General features: G+C 40.2%; 1 pseudogene; it reads left to right on the forward strand.

The window, feature by feature from the left end:
- The first annotated feature begins 248 nt into the window (after positions 1–248).
- The window catches only part of LOC104666490, a 66708-nt pseudogene continuing 49320 nt past the window's right edge, over positions 249–17636 (forward strand).

Genomic DNA, 17636 nt, shown 5'->3' on the forward strand with positions numbered 1-17636 from the left:
GTACCAGCAAGGAGTTTTTTTTGAGGATTTGGATTTGCTTTTTCTATCCCATCTAGTTCACCACGCTTTTTCAGGCTGGGCCCTGAATAATCAGCTAATATCTCTGGCATCTCCTGGAGAGGGGTGGGGTATGGTAGATGTCTGAAAAGGGTTACGGCTCATTGACGGTGGCCTAGAGCATTCTCCGGTTGCTTTCCTTTGTTTCCACAGAGCAGGAAAAGCATGTTCTGTCTTATTAGATTTCGGAGATGCGGACATGGTACAATATTCCTGATTCAAAACTGTCAGCTAAAAAGAAGGGACTGAAGTCTTGGGTTAGTAATTTGAAAAGATATTAAGTGAAAGGAAGAAAATAGTTGCAAGACCTAAAGACAGATTCTGTGATCAGAAAGACCTCTGTATTTCTCACACATTATCCTTAGAAAAATGAATTGATTATGCCTCTTAATATTTGAAATGAGAAGATCATTGACACAACTGGTTATGAATGGAAGCAGCTCTTACAGTCATGTAAAGAGAAAGGGGCAGAAAGAGAGGGTGGAAAGAACTACCTACATTTACATTTGGATGAAAAGTCATTTAAGACCTTGATATGTACATGAGCAAAGGAAATGAATGAAAATTTACACCACAGGAAAGTTAAATAATAAACACACTAGAAAGTGTTCATCTTGTCTTGGGTAGCCCACACAATGGTGGGTATTAAATGGTTAAGCTGCGAGCTCTTAGACTTTACAAACACAATTGGGATATTTAATTATGTTTCCCAAAAAATTGCCCCTGGTATCCACATTTCTTCCCAATTCAGGTCCATCTGACAGTTACCTCACCTACTGTCTTCCTTTGGAGCCAGGATTGCTCTTTCTAGCAACTCTCAGTGCTTGGAAAACAGTTTGTCACTTAGACCTCTCTTTCCATTGCAAATAAACCCTGCAATAATAACAGCTTTCATTTGTGGAGCACATATCATGTACCAAGTGTTTTTCTAGGCATTCCTGTGTTAATTAACTTAATCCTCATCACCACCTTATGACATGTCTTCTCATACTCCTCCTCCTTCTTCTACAGATAAGCAAACTGAGGCAGTTTTCCCAAGGTTATAGAGCTGGGAAGTACCTGATCAGGGATTTAAAACCAGTCAGGCTCCTCTAGATCCCACACTATACCTCTCTATCTTCAACCACTTTACCCTTTTATGGAAGCTTCTTTCTTTTTCTTTATGTTAACTTAGCTTTCCCCATTCTCTGCAGGATACCTATGTTGTGGTGTTACTAGGAATCCCCCCAGAGCAATGATTCAGTAGTCAAGTATAGATGAAAAAATTATGGTAAAATATGCTTCTACTGCACAATATTGCTTTATTTTTTTAGTTTGTATTATGATGCTTCCAGAAGAAGGTTTACTGTGCAATATTTCTTAAATGTATATAATCATGAAACCTTTATTTTACATTATTTGGTTGTTCATCTGTAACACCTGGGCAAGCTACTGTTGTACAGGATACAACTGGGGAACATCACTTTACCTAAATAGCAGCTGGATCTGAGTTTTCTCCCAGACTTCACATCTCATGGAGACCAAAGCATGGAGAAGTTCTCCTAGCTGCTTCCGGATCATTACCCTTTCATCTTTGTGGGCATAAAAGCCCTCTTCCTTTGAGGCTAATGACACTCATCTATACCACTCTTTACTACTTCTCATTGCCTTTAATTGCTTAACTCTTGCCTTCTTCCTCTTCCACACTGAAGCCTTTGGCAATTGCATAGCTATTTTTGTCTCCACCCCAGTTCCTTCAATTATCATGGGCAGCATCTATGTAGATGAGTCACCCAACAGCCAGACCTCCAAGCTCCTTTTTCTCTGTGACTCCCGTGATCCTTACACTTACTCCCCTTCAACCACCTACACCCATGGTTATTGCCAGGAATCCTACACCTAAAGAATGTAAATTTCCATACCCAACAATGACCTAAATTTCCCTCCTTTCAGCTTACTCACTTCCTTACAATGCTTCTGATTTTTAACCACATCAGGACTGCTATACTTTCAAACTTCCCTCTGCGACATGGCCCACCATGCCCTTTCCAATACTTTCCTTTCTTCATTCAGTCTAAATCCCACGGCATGCAACTTTGACAGCTTTATTGCTGGTGTCCTCAAATTTCTGACCTACTTATTCTTTTGTTAGACCTGTCCAGTTCTGCTTGGCTATTCTTTCATTCCTGCTATCAAAGGTCTTCTTCTCTTGAAAGCATGAAGGAATATGATCTCTATCATTATCTGTGTCCAAGCGGTGATACTCTTCCACTTCCTGTTCCAGTCTACACAATAATAGTGGTTTATACTTCTCTTTCCCTCATATTTCTCCCTTATTTTCTTTGAGGGCTACCAGAGATCAGCCTTTAATACTGGTTGTACCTTCAGGTGAATTTAGTTCCAGGAGTTCATGCATGTAATATATTTCCTTCTGTAATCAGCTTATCACAGATTAGCATTCTCAGGCTTTCTAGCATCTTCAGTGGGCTTCATATTTTCCACATCACTTTGCATTACCATTGTCAATGAATCCAGCCCATCCCTTTCACAAACATCCATATTGCAGAACAGTTTCTTCTTAACACCTTTTGTAGCAAGCCAATTTAGGCCAAATTAGATCTCCCCTGATTTAATTAAAATTCCTGCTGTTCAGGAGATATTTTGTGATATGCAGCCAGCATGCCCAGCAGAAATCCGTATATGTGTGTGTGTGTGTATTTAAAAGGTGCTTTCATGGTTTGTACCTTCTGGGTGCTAGACTCTTGACCTACCAAAAATCAAGTAGTGCCCTCCCAGGCTTGATATCTGAATACAGCAATATCTTGATAGGTTCTTTACTCCAGGATTTTTTAAAGATGATAAAAGGATTAGTTGAGCAAGACTAATCCTTTACTATGTAAAGAGATCCTATACAGGTGATTAGACAGAAATGCTTACAACAGCCACGAATACAATGATGTTCTAATATCAATATCCAGGTCCTTTTCTGCAAGGAACTAAAGATAACCTGGATCCAGTTGGATCAAGAAAGCCTCTCTTATCCAGGCCTGGATTCTCAGCCTTTTTTTTCCTTCCATTTGATTTCCAGGTATATGCCCTACATTGCCTCGTCCCACTACCTTTTTTTTTTCTCAGTCATTACTTCTGGTGATTAATCACTGTTCACTGTAAGCAGTGTCTTTTTTTTTTTTTTTTTTGAGACAGGGTCTTGCTCTGTCACTCAGGCTGAAGTACAGTGGCATGATCATCACTCACTGTAAATGTGAATTCCTGGGCTCAAGTAACCCTCCTGCCTCAGTCTCCTGGGTAGCTGAGACTACAGGCAAGGGCCACCATGCCTGGCTAATTTATTTATTTATTTTTTTGATAGAAATAGGGTCTCACTATGTTACTCAGGCTGGTTTCTAACTCCTGACCTCAAGCAATCCTCCCACCTTGGCCTCTCAAAGTGCTAGGATTACAGGCATGAGCCACTGCACTTAGCTAAGCAGTCTTCATCAGTTTATTTATTTATTTGAGTTTTGCTTATCTTTGATATGCTCTGTAAAATTATGAGTGCCTACTCTTTGTCTGCTTGTTTTTCCAACTCTGAAGAGGGTTTTTGTTTTTTTGCTTCATACTGTTGCCCTCTTTGCAACCTATTGGGGGAGACTACCCCCAATATTTCAACATAGGTTCTTTCTATTTTCCCTAAGTGTCGGCCAGCTGAGAAATAAAGAGAGACAGTACAAAGAGAGGAATTTTGCAGCTGGGCTGCCAGGGGTGACGTGACATATCGATAGGACCATGATGCCTGCCTGAGTCTCAGACCAGCAAGTTTTTATTAAGGGTTTCAAAAGGGGAGGGGGTGTAAGAACAGGGAGTAGATCACATGCTTCAAAGGGCAAAAAGCATAACTACTAGTAAGGGTTTAACAAAGATCACAGGGCAAAGGGCAAAAGCAGAACCACTGATAAGGGTCTATGTTCAGTGGTGCATATATTGTCTTGTTAAACATCTTAACAGAAAACAGGGTTTGAAAGCAGAGAACCTATCTGACCACTCATTTACCAGGGCGGAGTTTTGCCCCACCCTAGTAAGCCTGAGGGTACGGCAGGAGACCAGGGCGTATGTCAGTCCTTATCTCAACTGTACCAGACAGACATTCCCAGAGTGGCCATTTGTAGACCTCCCCCCAGGAATGCATTCCTTCCCCAGGGTATTAATATTAATATTCCTTGCTAGGAAAATGATTTAGTGATATCTTCCCTACTTGCACTTCCGTTTATAGGCTCTCTGCAAGCAGAAAAATATGGCTCTTTTTGCCCAACCTTGCAGGCAGTCAGACCTTATGGTTGTCTTCCCTTGTTCCCTAAAAATCGCTGTTATTCTGTTCTTTTTCAAGGTGTACTGATTTCATATTGTTCAAACACACGTTTTACAATCAATTTGTACAGTTAACACAGTTATCACAGTGGTTCTAAGATGATGTACATCCTCAGCTTATGAAGATAACAGGATTAAGAAATTAAAGTAAAGACAGGCATAAGAAATTATAAAAGTATTATTTGGGAACTGAAACATGTCCATGAAATCTTCACAATTTATGTTCCTCTGCCATGGCTCCAGCTGGTCCCTCTGTTCGGGGTCCCTAACTTCCCACAACAGTAACCTGAGTGCTGAATCCTATCTGAGTCCACTGTCAAGTAAGGCTGAGGAGGGTGCACATTTGTCCTTATTTGGTAGGCAGGAGAGCTCACTGAAATGTGAGCTTAACATGGACCTCCATGTTGTTCAGAGGCAAGAAAGATACTTGCTGAGTAAGTGCCTATGGCAGACACTGTCAGTGTCTTATCTATACATCCTGCCTGCCACTATATGCATCTCTGTGCCTAGGACCTTTACCATTCTCCTTCTGAGTGCACCTATAGGAGCAAGAGGCAAGCATGAACCTTGAATCAATGACACTTGTATGGCTGTATACATACCCCAGGTCCCTCACTTTTTGAGGGGGATATTTGTGAAGAGTGTGTTTCGCATCATTTCCCAGAGTTTTCCCTGGGATGAAGTTCTAGTCACCCACCAGGGCAATTAACTTAATAGCACACCCTTTATCAACTGCCTTCTCTTCCTTGTATGATTTCCCCTGGTCCCCTATTGGGGTTCCCAGTAGACTCCAAATAAATGTCTTTCTGAAATTCTTGTCTATAGTTCTGTTTCTGAGAAGACCCAAATTAAAATAAACATTACACATTGTTCTAGCAGCAGTAACTCAGGAGTATTCCATTCAACTATTTAACATACTTTACTGTGAGCTATGTTGGCTAAGGACTTTGAGTTTCATTTTAAACACTTATAAAGACACCAAAAATTTGAGTTCTCTGTAAAGTAACCCAAGACCAATTATACCTAAGGAAGGGCTATATTTCTTTGGGGATTTCAAGGTCTGCTAACTCCTGTTAAGTGGGGTTTTCAGACCATAAAATGCAAAATCATCCTTGGTATCACTATTTGTGAGCCCAGGAAGAAAAAGGGAGCCAATAAGATTGTTTCCAATGATTCTGAAATTATTAGAGGATAGTAGCAGTGTGAAATTTTGAAATCTGGTTGATTAATGCATTGTAGCTTTAAAACAATTTATTGTATTATATTCTGAGAAGTCTAAAAGTAAATGTTTTCAGTATGATTAGAGCAGCTGCTATGGTGGTCCAGAGGAATGTATTCAAATGCTTATTGCTAATAAAGAATATATGTAAACATAGGATATTCATGCATTCATTCATTAATTCATTCTGCCAAATATATTATTAGGCTGTTGAAGTTCTCTATGGAAATTTTCAGGTCAGGGATTGTGTTCTTCAACTCTAGAATTTCCGTTTGGTTCTCTTTTATCGTTTCTATCTCTTTGTTAAACTCTCGTTTTATTTATATGTTGTTTCTCTGACTTCATATAGGTGCATATCTGCATTCTCTATAGCTCACTGAGCTTCAAGTTGATCAAATTTAATTCTTTGTTAGGTATTCTCCATTTCTTTATGGTTGGTTACTAGTGCTTTATTATTTATTTATTTATTTGTTTGTTTATTTTGGTGGTGGCATGTTTCCTTGATAATTTGTGATTCTTATGGCCTTGTATTAGTATCTCTGCATTTGAAGGAGTAGGAGTGGGTACCTCTTCCAATCTTTACAGACTAGTTTTGGCAAGGAAAGTCCTTGACCAGCCAGCCTATCCAGAGACTCGCAGTGGGCTGGATGGCAGGATCTGTGGGTGAACTCGCAGCTATGTTTCTTAAGGTGAGCTGGCTTAATGCCCAAGTCCATGAGGGTGGGCATAGAGCTGGGTACTCAGGGGTCAATCTAGTGATGAGGTCCACCGGAGTGGGTCTTGAGCATTGGTCCATGGGTGCCATTCTGGCATGTGGGGATTCCAAGGATGATCTGGTGCTGGAATAGTTCTGGAGTTTGGGTCTACAGAGGCTGGTCTGGAAGCTAGGTATCTGAGGGTCAGTCTATTGTCTGGGTCTGTGGGGTTGGCTTGGGGGTCTGGGTCAGTAGGGGATGGCCTGGCAATAGGGTGGGCCTGGAGCCTCACACTGTGGTGGCCAGCCTCGTGCTAGAGTGGGCCTACAGTCTGGGTTGATGGGGGCCAGACTGGTGCCTGGGTCTCAGAGATTGCCTTGGAGCTTGGGACCTCAGGGGCCAGCTTGGCCCTGGGGTGGGCCTGAAGCCTGGTTCACAGTGGTCAGTTTGGTGCCATGAGTCACTGTGGCAGGCCTGGTGCTGGGGTCCACAGTGAAGTTGGGTGCTCACTTTGTTCTCCTTCCCCCACTTGGAGGGCATCTCTCTCCACACTGTGCTGTGTGAGCTTGGGGAAGGGAAGAGGTAAAGTGGGTAATGTGAAATTGTCCTTCCTATCATCTTCAATGTTTTTCTTATTTCTGTGCTACACTTGGATGATGTAATCTCTCACCTGGATTTCTCAGCTCTTATGAAGTTGCTTTTATGCATGCATAGTGGTTCAAATTAATGTTTCTGCAATTGGATAAGCACTAGAAACTCCTATCCTGCCATCTTGCTAGCGTCACTCTCCAGACCCATTCTACCTGAGATTATTTCTCTATGTAACTACCTGTTAGTTTTATGTCTCCCACATTAGGATGTAATTTCCATGTGGGTGGTTAAGGGCTTTGTCTTTTTCATTGCTCTATCTTTAGCATTTCACATAGTGCCTGATATAGTTCAATATCCATTTGTTGAATGAATCAATGAATAAAACCCAAGTTATTCTCAAATCCAAAGACGTACAACAGACTGAATGGACCTGAAAATTCTGAAAAAACTGTTGTCATATTTCATGACTGTTCTACCTAGGATTAAGCTAGCTCTATACTGTTGTGTTCATAAAAAGTCACTAAAAATTTCCATAATAAACCCATTTTTCATGGACACATGCCCTTTGCCTGGTCTTGTGAGCTGGACAATAAGCATAATTAAAGCAATAAATAAAAGTGCCACTAGCCACATGAGACCCAGAATTCACTCCCAAGGGCATCCCATGGTTTCTGACCCCTGTTTTACTAAATAGACATTTAAATAGAGGAAGGAAAAGTGCACATAAATAATAAATGAGTGGATATAAGTCCAGTGTCTGCTGTCCTCCATAATTCAAGACCACAGCTTTTCTGAGGTGGTCTTTTTGCTCCATGAACCTGAAGATGATGCTCATGCTATTGTTTCCAGAGACCAGAGCTGTTTCCAATTTGTCTCCTTTGTATGGTGCACTTACAGCCAAAGAACTGTTTCATCTCCTGAATGCTGGTATTCTCCATGGAGCTCTCACACTTCTGCACATCCTATGAGTAGGGGTATTGGAAACCTTTTCTGAATTACCTTTTTGAGTAAGTTTGTACAGCAAAGAGCCTTGGAAGATAAAGATAATGTCTCCCTTCAGGAGAAAGGTTGGGCAGGGTTGCCCAATCTTTATAACAGATGGGATTTCTTAAACTCATGGCCCCTCCTCTATAATGTGACCCACTGTGCAGGTGTTATCTGGTCCTCTTCACATCTCTCTGTGGGAATTGAGGCTTGGGGAGCTGGCACCAACATTGGTGATAATTCAGCTATTGCTGTGGCTGTTTTGTCCTTGTTTGTGACCCAGGAGTCTTGTATCTTCTGCCAACATCCATAAAACTTTGGCGGGTTAAGTTGTTAACTTGCAATGAGTGTAAAATCTCAGACCTTTACAGTCGTGACAATTGGAATTTGGTAATTTCTTATTGATTGGGCCGGATACCTATGATAAAAATATAAAGCCTGGTGATAAGATGAGGAAACACCTGAAAGCCACATCTTATGAGGAGCAGTTGAAGGAACCCAAAGAATTCATCCTAAAGAACAACAGCCCAAGAGAGAACATGAATATACACTTCACCTGCAAAGAGCTGCAACTAATGCACAGAAACTGACTGGATTTTATAACAAGATAGAAATTGTTTTGTTAAGACTTTAGTTAGACATACTGAAGAACAGAATTTGTTCCCTGAGTGGGTCCTGTGCTCAAGGATATGGAAGGTGGTTAAAACACATCTCTGGAATCATTTATAAAGAGTCCACTCTTCTACTAGATGAGTGATTATTTCAGGTAATATCTTAGGTTTTTTAGAACCATCTCAGATTCTGGACATTTTTGGTTATCATCTTGCTGATACATCCCTTCTAGACCACAGGTTCAGGGAGGTTAGAACGCAAGTTTTGGTGTGAAGTTGCCTGAAACTTTAAGCCACTTTCTATACTCCTTTCCATAGCATTCAGCTGACTTCTCATAAAAGCAGAATTCTAGTCTAGAGAAGACCCAGAAACATACACAAGAAGCTTTAGAAAGGAGCCAAGTCATACTGACTACTTCACTATTTACTCATTCATTCAATGGAGTTACTCAGCATCTACTTTGTACTAGACTCTGTGTGGGGTAAGGAGAATTTGGGGAAAAGTGACATCAAGTTGGGAACACAGATAAGTAAGAGCACATCTTTCTTAGTGTTAAGACAGATGTAAACCCAGAGTTCTGTAGGAGCAAAAAGGGGAAACATGAAGTAGAGTAGGCATAGAAACTGAGCGAGGAGATACTTCCCAGAGGAACTGAGCAATTTTAGAAGTTTAAGTTAGGTGTAACTTGCAGAAGGAAAAGCATGTCCTATGTCATAGAGATGGGAAACCACCTGGTATCCAAGGAACTATGAATAGTATAATCTGTCCTAAGCAAGGGTTGCATATGGAAGAATGAAAGGGCTGGGGATTTAAGCAAAAGCCATATCACAAAAGATCTTGTGAGACAGCCATGAGTAGAATTCCCTTTTGCAAAGATGACTCCAACTGCATGAGCAGGATAGACTGGAGGAAGAATGGCTTAGGGGCAGAAGATCAGTCAGGGAGTGGCTGCAATAATCCAAGATGTTGAAGGTTGAACAAGTGTGATGAGTGTACACTCTGAATTATGGGCAGAAAAGTATGCTGGATTTGCCTTAGAAACCCTTTATATGTCAAGAATAATTTCAGAGTTCTGAATTTGGACACTGTAGCCTGTCTAGGCAAAGGACTCATGGCCAAATGTGCAACGGCTAGTCCCATTGATATCGGTGGCACCAGGTAAGCTGGGTTGGCCTATCCTTATTGGTCTGGCTTTTCCAGTTCTTCTGAAAGGCATTATGGGTGGTGGGTGCATCCTCCAGTATCTATGGTAATCCTTTAAAGATTGGGTGCTGAAATATTTCTGAAAGGGAAAGGGCTTGGTTGCTGGGAAACCAGTGGCCACTATTAATCACACCTACCAGCCCGCTCCAGATGAAGTCCTTTCTCTTTAGAAAGGAATTTCTAATTCCTCCCATCAACTGCCACTGCCTATGTACTTAATTTCCTTTTGGGGTGCAGCAACCATCTGGCCTGCTAACCAAGGGTTTCTAGTTGGTTATGCAAAATGTTCATAGTTAAAACTTGGCCAGATGTGAGTCTTTCTTTTCTTCACCCCTCCTTTGAAATCAGAAGAAAACTGGACAGGTTTTTTTCTTTCTTTCTTTGGGGCTAAGAACAAGTAACACAGTGACAGTACCTTTTAGAGTTCTTATGTCCATTTCTTTTTTCTAATTTATTTTTATTGAATATCCCCAACTTCAGGCAAAGAGCTGGGCTAGACAGTGGCAGATCAGAGGAGTAAAGATGAGGAAATTTTCCCCCAGCAGGTCATAATCAGGCTGGGGAGAGAAGGAGACAGGAAGGAAGTATGAGCAATAGGGCTCAGGATGTGCTACCCTGTTAAAGTGGTGGCCCAGAGCCTGGTACAACAGCCTTATGCCTGGTCCTTAGAGCATGCTCAGAATGGATTCATAACAGAAAACAAATCTGTTGAATCAGAACTCTCAATGCCCAGTCTTCCTCTGCACCCACCATAGGTTCCTAACAAAATGAACAAATAGTCAAAGGAATTCAATCATGGCCCAATGACGTGTGAATCCAGGAGAATAAAGAGAGAAGCACAGGAGCATAGCTGGGTACAGGGAGGACCTTGAGGAGGCCCCTAATGGAGCTCTCACCCCAGACATGGTAACCAAGAAGTCAACTACCTGTTGAGAATTGTTAGAGGGTGAATTGTAACCTCCTCCCTCACATTCATATGTTGAAGTCCCCCAACTCTCAGTGCCTCAGAATGTGACTATTTTTGGAGAGGAAGTATTTAAAGAGATAATTAGGTTAAGATGAGGCTATTGGGGGGGATCCCTATTATAATAAGACTCGTGTCCTTAGAGGAGGACGAAGAGACTCCAGGGATGTGAGCACAGAAGAAAGGTCATCTGAGGATATGGCAAGAAGTCAGCCATCTACAAGCCCAGAAGAGAGGCTTCAGGAGAAACCAACCTGCTGGCCTTGAGATCTTAAACTTCCAGGCTCCAGAAATGTTAACCAATACATTTCTGTTCTTTCAGCCAGCCAGTCTGTGGTATTTTGTTATGGCAGCCCTAGCAACTTATATAAGAATATTCACACAGACTATCCAAACCTGGAGAGAAGCGAACTTAATATCTTTTTCTTCTTATAATTGAAACAGTGAGAAAAGCTGCAAGGGCAAGTCTAATGACAAATGGAAGGCAAAGAGGTCCCAAAGAGTGATGTGCTCTGATGCCATGAGGACTCTGAGGCTCCATGCTGAATCAAAGCAATGAAGCCAGATGCATTCCTCTCCCTGCTGGCAATAGCTTAATACCCCCAGCCCCCCGAGTAAGTAAACACTGGAAGAGGGCATTGAACACAGTGTCAGAAAAGAGAGGAGCCGCCAGGGATCCCAAGGGTGTCACATCTAATAGAACCTTGTACTTTGGTCAGCTGAGCTTCCCTGACCCTCTCCTCCAAATGTCACCATCCTGAAAAGATACACCAAAAGGAACACACAGTAGTTATCCTCAAAGATGCATGTTGAGGAGAAACTATTAGTCTTAAAAGTCACATTGGAATAAAGAGAAGCACTGTTAAGAACCAGTCAGTAAGAGCAAGATTAAAAAAAAAAAAAAAAAGAAAAGAATAAAAAAAGAGTATGACAACTATAGAAATAAGCTACAAGAAAAAGTAAAGAAAAAGAAAGTTTCATCCAAAACATAGAGAATTCAGTCTAGAAGAAAACATAACCCAAGGAACCAAAAGCAATTCCCCATGTGTTTCTAGTTATTGAGCAACTGGGTAAGAGTGTGAATTCAATAAAAACAAATGCTCAAAGATGAGCTACTAAAGCAATGGAACATGATGCAGAGGGACTTTGCAGCCCTAAGGAAGAAAAATGGTAGAATAACATGCTTTCAGTACAGAACTAAAAAATAAAATTAAAAAACTAAAGAAGGGAAGAGACATCACTGAAAATTTAATTATTGAAAATACGAAAAGGCTTGAAAACAGCACCAATGAAGGTGGATTAAAAAGAGCAAGAAAAGTAACTGGATAAATGCTGATAGGGCAGAAAAAGATAAATCTAACAATTATTCAATTCATTTAGCAAATATTATAGACTACATCTGTGAGATCAATGCATTTACAGACAATAAACATAGACAGGCCAACATGTCACATGGTGATAAGTGCCAAGGAGAAACAGAAAGCAAAGGAAAGTTGGAGAGGACAGTGGTGGGGCTGTAGCTATTTTATAAAGATGTTCAGAGAAGGCCTCATGGGGCAACTCTGGAGGTGAGACCTGAATGAAGTGAGGGCACCAGCCTGAGGGCATTTAGGGAAAGTGAGTTCCGAGAAAAAGGAACACAAATGCAAAGGCCTGGGTGAGAACATGCCTGATACATTTGGGAGCTTCATGGGGGCCATTGTGAAGGGAACAGAGAATGGGGAAGGTGCTAGGAGATGAGGCCAGAGAAGTGGAAGGAGCCAGATGAGCATTGTCTTGTAGGCCATGGCAGGGGTTGGGTATGAATTCCATAGAATGCTTTGAATGGAAAAGGACAGGGTCGCTGTGGATGAATTGTTGAATTGAGACTGTTGTGAAGTGAGAGGGTGTGCAGAGAGAGCAGTTTGGAGATTGTTGCAGTAAATGAAGCAAGAAATGATGGTGGTTTGTAAAAGTGTCTTCGTATGACATATGTAAAGTGGAGTTCCGTGGGAGGTCTTTAAGACCACCTTCAGATTCAATGACTCACTAGAAGGACTAAAAAATTTCAGAAAAAAAACTTTTATACTCATAGTTATGGTTTGTTACAGTGAAAGGATAAAGATCAAAATCACCAAAGGAAAAGGTACATAGAAAAGAGTCCCAGAGAAACAAGTACAAGGTTCCTACTGTCCTCTCCCAGTGGAATCATACTGACAGCACTTAATTCTCCAAGAAATGATGTGTGACGACACGCACAAAACTTTGCCAAAACCGGAGACTCTCAGCCAAGCCTTGGTGTCCGGGGTTTTTATTTGAGGTCAGTCATGTCAGCATGGAGAGTCCATGTGACTGATCTTAACTACTCAGTCTTCAGCACCTCCAGAGGTCAAACTGATGCAAGCTAGACCTCAGGTGAACAAAAACAGGTGCTCACTTTAAATCACATTGTCAGCATAAGCAACCTAAACTATCTGGTATGGGGCTAAAGCTTCAGTCATACGAAGACACTTTTACTAGGCAGGATATTCCAGCGGTGCAGAGGATACCTCTCAGGAGCTAGTCAAGGGCCAGTCCTTTCTTCGGAATGTGCAGGGTTTGAACACACCAAGTCTGCTGAATTAACCCTTTACTATATATGGGGATAATAGCCTTTACGTTGCAAGAGACAGATACTTGTATTGTGGCACATAATGGGTGATGAATATAAGGAGGCTTTCTTTACTCCTCGAATAATAAGTATCTTTGCCCAGGCTTTCCCTATGTGGTTCTACAGCTTCATATATTTTTCCTTTTCTTAGGTCAGATGCTGTCAACCAAATGGATTCTCTGGGCAGAGTTAGCACTCCCCAGGGCTGGTCACCAAGCCTGGACTTAGGCAGAATTGGGACAGGGATTTTCCATACTTATTGGTATTCACTGTTGGCTCTTGGCAATGAGGGCATGCTTAGATGACATCCACCTTGGACATTAGCACATAGTGGGTACTAGATGGAGCTTGCGTGTCGAATTCATCAAAGGATGTCATAGTTGGAATAGATCTTACAGTACACGTTTGCCCACTTTTAATTAGTGTCAGAATCTCCCTGTATGATTTAAAAAATAACTTTCCTTTTTTAACTTTTATTATGAGAATTATAGATCTGCAGGAAAACTAAAACTCATAGATTAGCAAAAAGAACAAAAGAAAGAAAGAATGAAAGGAAAGAAAGAGGTAATGAAGAGAAGAGTAGAAAGAAGAATTTTAAAAAGGGGGAAAAAGCCATTTATAGGCTTACTGTATCTAGATCAATTTACCTAAATCTGGTTTGGCTAAAACAGTTTCTCTATGAATCATTTGCCAATTTACATTTTTCTAAAATTAAATCCTCTGTGCATCTTTTTGGAGCTTACTCTTTGTCCTTGCATCTTTTTGGCATGTAAGTATTCCTAACAAAAAGGCACTTCTCACTTAAAAGCAATTCAAACTTATTTTTGTCTATCAAATTAGGATTTGTCAAAATTGCGATGTTTTATAAATAATAAGACACATTTGAAAGGGGGATGATCTTAGCAAATTATCAGTAGATATTTGGAGAAGTGATCTTTAGGAAAACCGGTTTTAGGTGAAGTGGCTGTTACTATACCCATTACCTATCTCTGACCGATCTCCATATTTGGTCTCTGTCTAGTCCTTTTGACATGAGTCTACTCATGTCAGTATAGAAAAAGGAGATTATCTACACATGCACACATATACATGTGTATATATACACACACACATACATCACACACATATATGCATGCATATATACACATGTATGTATATTTACATGCATGTATATATACATATAAAATGTATGTATGTACATACATATGAAATACACATATATGTATGTTTCATTAGATACAGTATATTAAATATGCCTTACATGTATATTCTATACAGTGATATTTAAACAAAAATGAGATTTTAATTTAAAACCTACTCAATTAATGGAAACAGTATATCACTAGAAATTCTATAACATTAAATACCTAAATAGTATTTGATTCCATTGATAGGTTATTGTTGGATATTGAAGTTATTCCCAGTGCTCCTCTATTACAAACAGCATGCTCCATAGCTTGCTTTCCTTTTTGCTCCTAGCAATATATCTCAAACATCTTTCATGACAGTATGTATAGATGATTCTTCTGGACAGTTGCATAGTTTTTTACAAAATGGATATGCCATATTCTTTAGAAACTGCTCCATAGTCTTTGGGGCTCAACTTGTGCGTGCATATGTAGTATTTCCTCAGATTAAATTCCTAGAGGTTGTATGCAAACTTTTAAAGCTTTTGATATATACATCTCTAAATTTTTCCCCAGAAATATTGTGCCAATTTATTTGTCCACCAGTGGGATATGATAGTGCATATTTCCTTTCACTGATCTCAACTCGGGGCTATCCTTTCTTTCTTTCTTTTTCCTTTAATTCCCAAAACAATAATGCTCATACTAAAAAAGAAAAATAAAAAAAAAACAATAATGAAAAATTATGCAGAGGATAAAAAAAGGATAAAATCTCCTTCTTTCTCTGTATCTCTTTCCCTGATCCTCCCATCCAGTTTCTCTACCAAGAGGGACCTCTGTTAAAATTTGGTGAGCATCCTTCTAGAACAACTCTATGCATTTAGATTGCACGTACTTGGTCATAAATGGAATCAGACTACGTATGCAGACACACGCGCGCACACACACACACACACACTCTGTATTGCTCGCTTTTCTTTTTTCACCTCACAATATATCACAAACATCTTTCCATGACAATAAGTACCACTCTTGTTCAAAAGAATCAAGATGAGTCTACACATGTCAGTGTAGACATGATTCATCTTGATTCTTTTGAACAATCACATAATATTTAAAGAAAACTGTGTCACAATCTTTTAAAATTATTCCTTATTAATGGACATTTAGCTCCTATATATTCACAATTTCTAATATTTTTTAAAAATTGGTCCATTTGATAAATGAGAAAATGATGTTATTTCTATCTTAATACACATTTCCATGATTTCTAATTTGGCTAAACATTTCTCATATACTCATTGACCATTTGTATTTCATTTGCAAATTGCCCAGCTACATGTTGAAGCAGATTCTGCTCGTGCTCCCTAATACCTCGATTAGACATTTCTAAGAGTGTGCTTGACTGCATTTTCTAGGTCTTTTGCTTCTAAGTGAGGCCAAGTGGCTGTTGCTTATCAATTGAATGAGAGCAGAGGAAATGTATGTCACTTCCAGGCTGAGATGGTTAAGAATGTGTCCTGAAATATGGAGGAGTTGCATGCTGGAAGGACCCTGGGTTCCTGAATTACTGCATGGAGCCAAGGCCCCTGTATCCACTTACAATGATCTATGATAGAAGCAGGAAATAAACTCAGTGTTAAGCCACTGAGATTTGGGCTTGTTTATTACAGGAACTAATATTACTTACCCTGAAAAATATATGGATAAATGGCCGGGTGTAGTGGCTTATGTCTGTAATCCCAGCACTTTGGGAGGCCAAGGTGGGTGAATCACAAGGTCAAGAGTTCAAGACCAGCCTGGCCAACATAGTGAAACCCCATCTCTACTAAAAATACAAAAAAAAAAAAAAAAAAAATTTGCCATGCACGGTGTCAGGCGCTTGTAGTTCCAGCTACTTGGAGGCTGAGGCAGGAGAATGCTTGAACCCGGGAGGCGGAGGTTGCAGTGAGCCTAGATGGCACCACTGTACTTCAACCTGGGTGACACAGCAAGACTCTGTCTCAAAAAAAAAAAATATATATATATATATACACACACACACACACACACACACACACACATACATACATACATACACGAATAGGCTTATTTTTATCTTCAAAAAATTTTCCCCACCATCAAATCATAGTTTTAGTGTTTAGGAATAAACGTGTTTAAATTCAATAGCCTCAGGGCATTTTCACTGTTTTGCCTGCTGGGAATATTTCTCCTACAAAGCTGGCTGGCTCCTTTTCATCTTTCCAGCCTCAGTTTAATTATCACCAACTCAGAGAGGCCTTCCTTGACCACCAGTCTAATAAAGCAGCCTCCCCATGCCTTAGTCTGGTCATAGAGACATGGCTTGCTTCATAGCACTTTCAGCAATTTTTACTTCCACATTTACCTATGTGTTTATGTTTGTCTCCTGCTCACCATGGTCAATCCTTCAAGGAAGTGACAGTTACAAGTGTGCTCTCACTGTATATCAAACACTTAGTAGAAGGTTTGTCTTAGAGTAGGTACTCAGTAAACATTTGTTGAGAACTGAATGATTTACAACATCTGCTACATACATTAAAAAAGTACTGCATATAGGTATAAGTCCTAGACAGTGTTTGGTATACAGATGGACTTGTTGATTTCCTGTAGTAATTCCATGACTTCCAGGAATTTGGGGCCCATGGATTAAAGGCATTGGTGTGGTTAGACAAACTTACTTAGCAAATTGCAAAATTGAGACCCAGAGAGAATTGACTTGTCCAAGATCACCAAGAGAGTGATTACTTAGCCAGGACTAGATTCTAAGTTTTCTAATACCTACAACAGTACAGTGCAGTGGTTAAAACAGGCAGTGTAGATACTTGACTCCAGACTCCCAGCTCAGCCACTTACTTGTCACGTGGCCTTTAGTAACTTGTCTAAATCTCTGTCTTTCCCTCTTTGTGAAAAGGGGACAGTAGTACCTCAGTGTACCTGGGAAGTTTAAGTAGGTAATAGTCAGCCTTCTATTTGTGGGTTCTGCATCTGTGGATTCAACCAACTGCAGCTCAAAAATATTCAGAAAAAAATTTCACACAGTTTCAAAAAGAAAACTTGAATTTGCTGTGCACTGAGTACTACATTGAATCCCGGTGAATGAAGTGATGTGTTAGCATTGTATTAGGTATTATCAGTAATCTAGAGAAGAGATGCTTTAAGGTATACAAGAGGATGTGCATAGGTTATATGC

Source organism: Rhinopithecus roxellana, chromosome 2 (genome assembly GCF_007565055.1).
Source record: "Rhinopithecus roxellana isolate Shanxi Qingling chromosome 2, ASM756505v1, whole genome shotgun sequence".
Lineage (NCBI taxonomy): Eukaryota > Metazoa > Chordata > Mammalia > Primates > Cercopithecidae > Rhinopithecus > Rhinopithecus roxellana.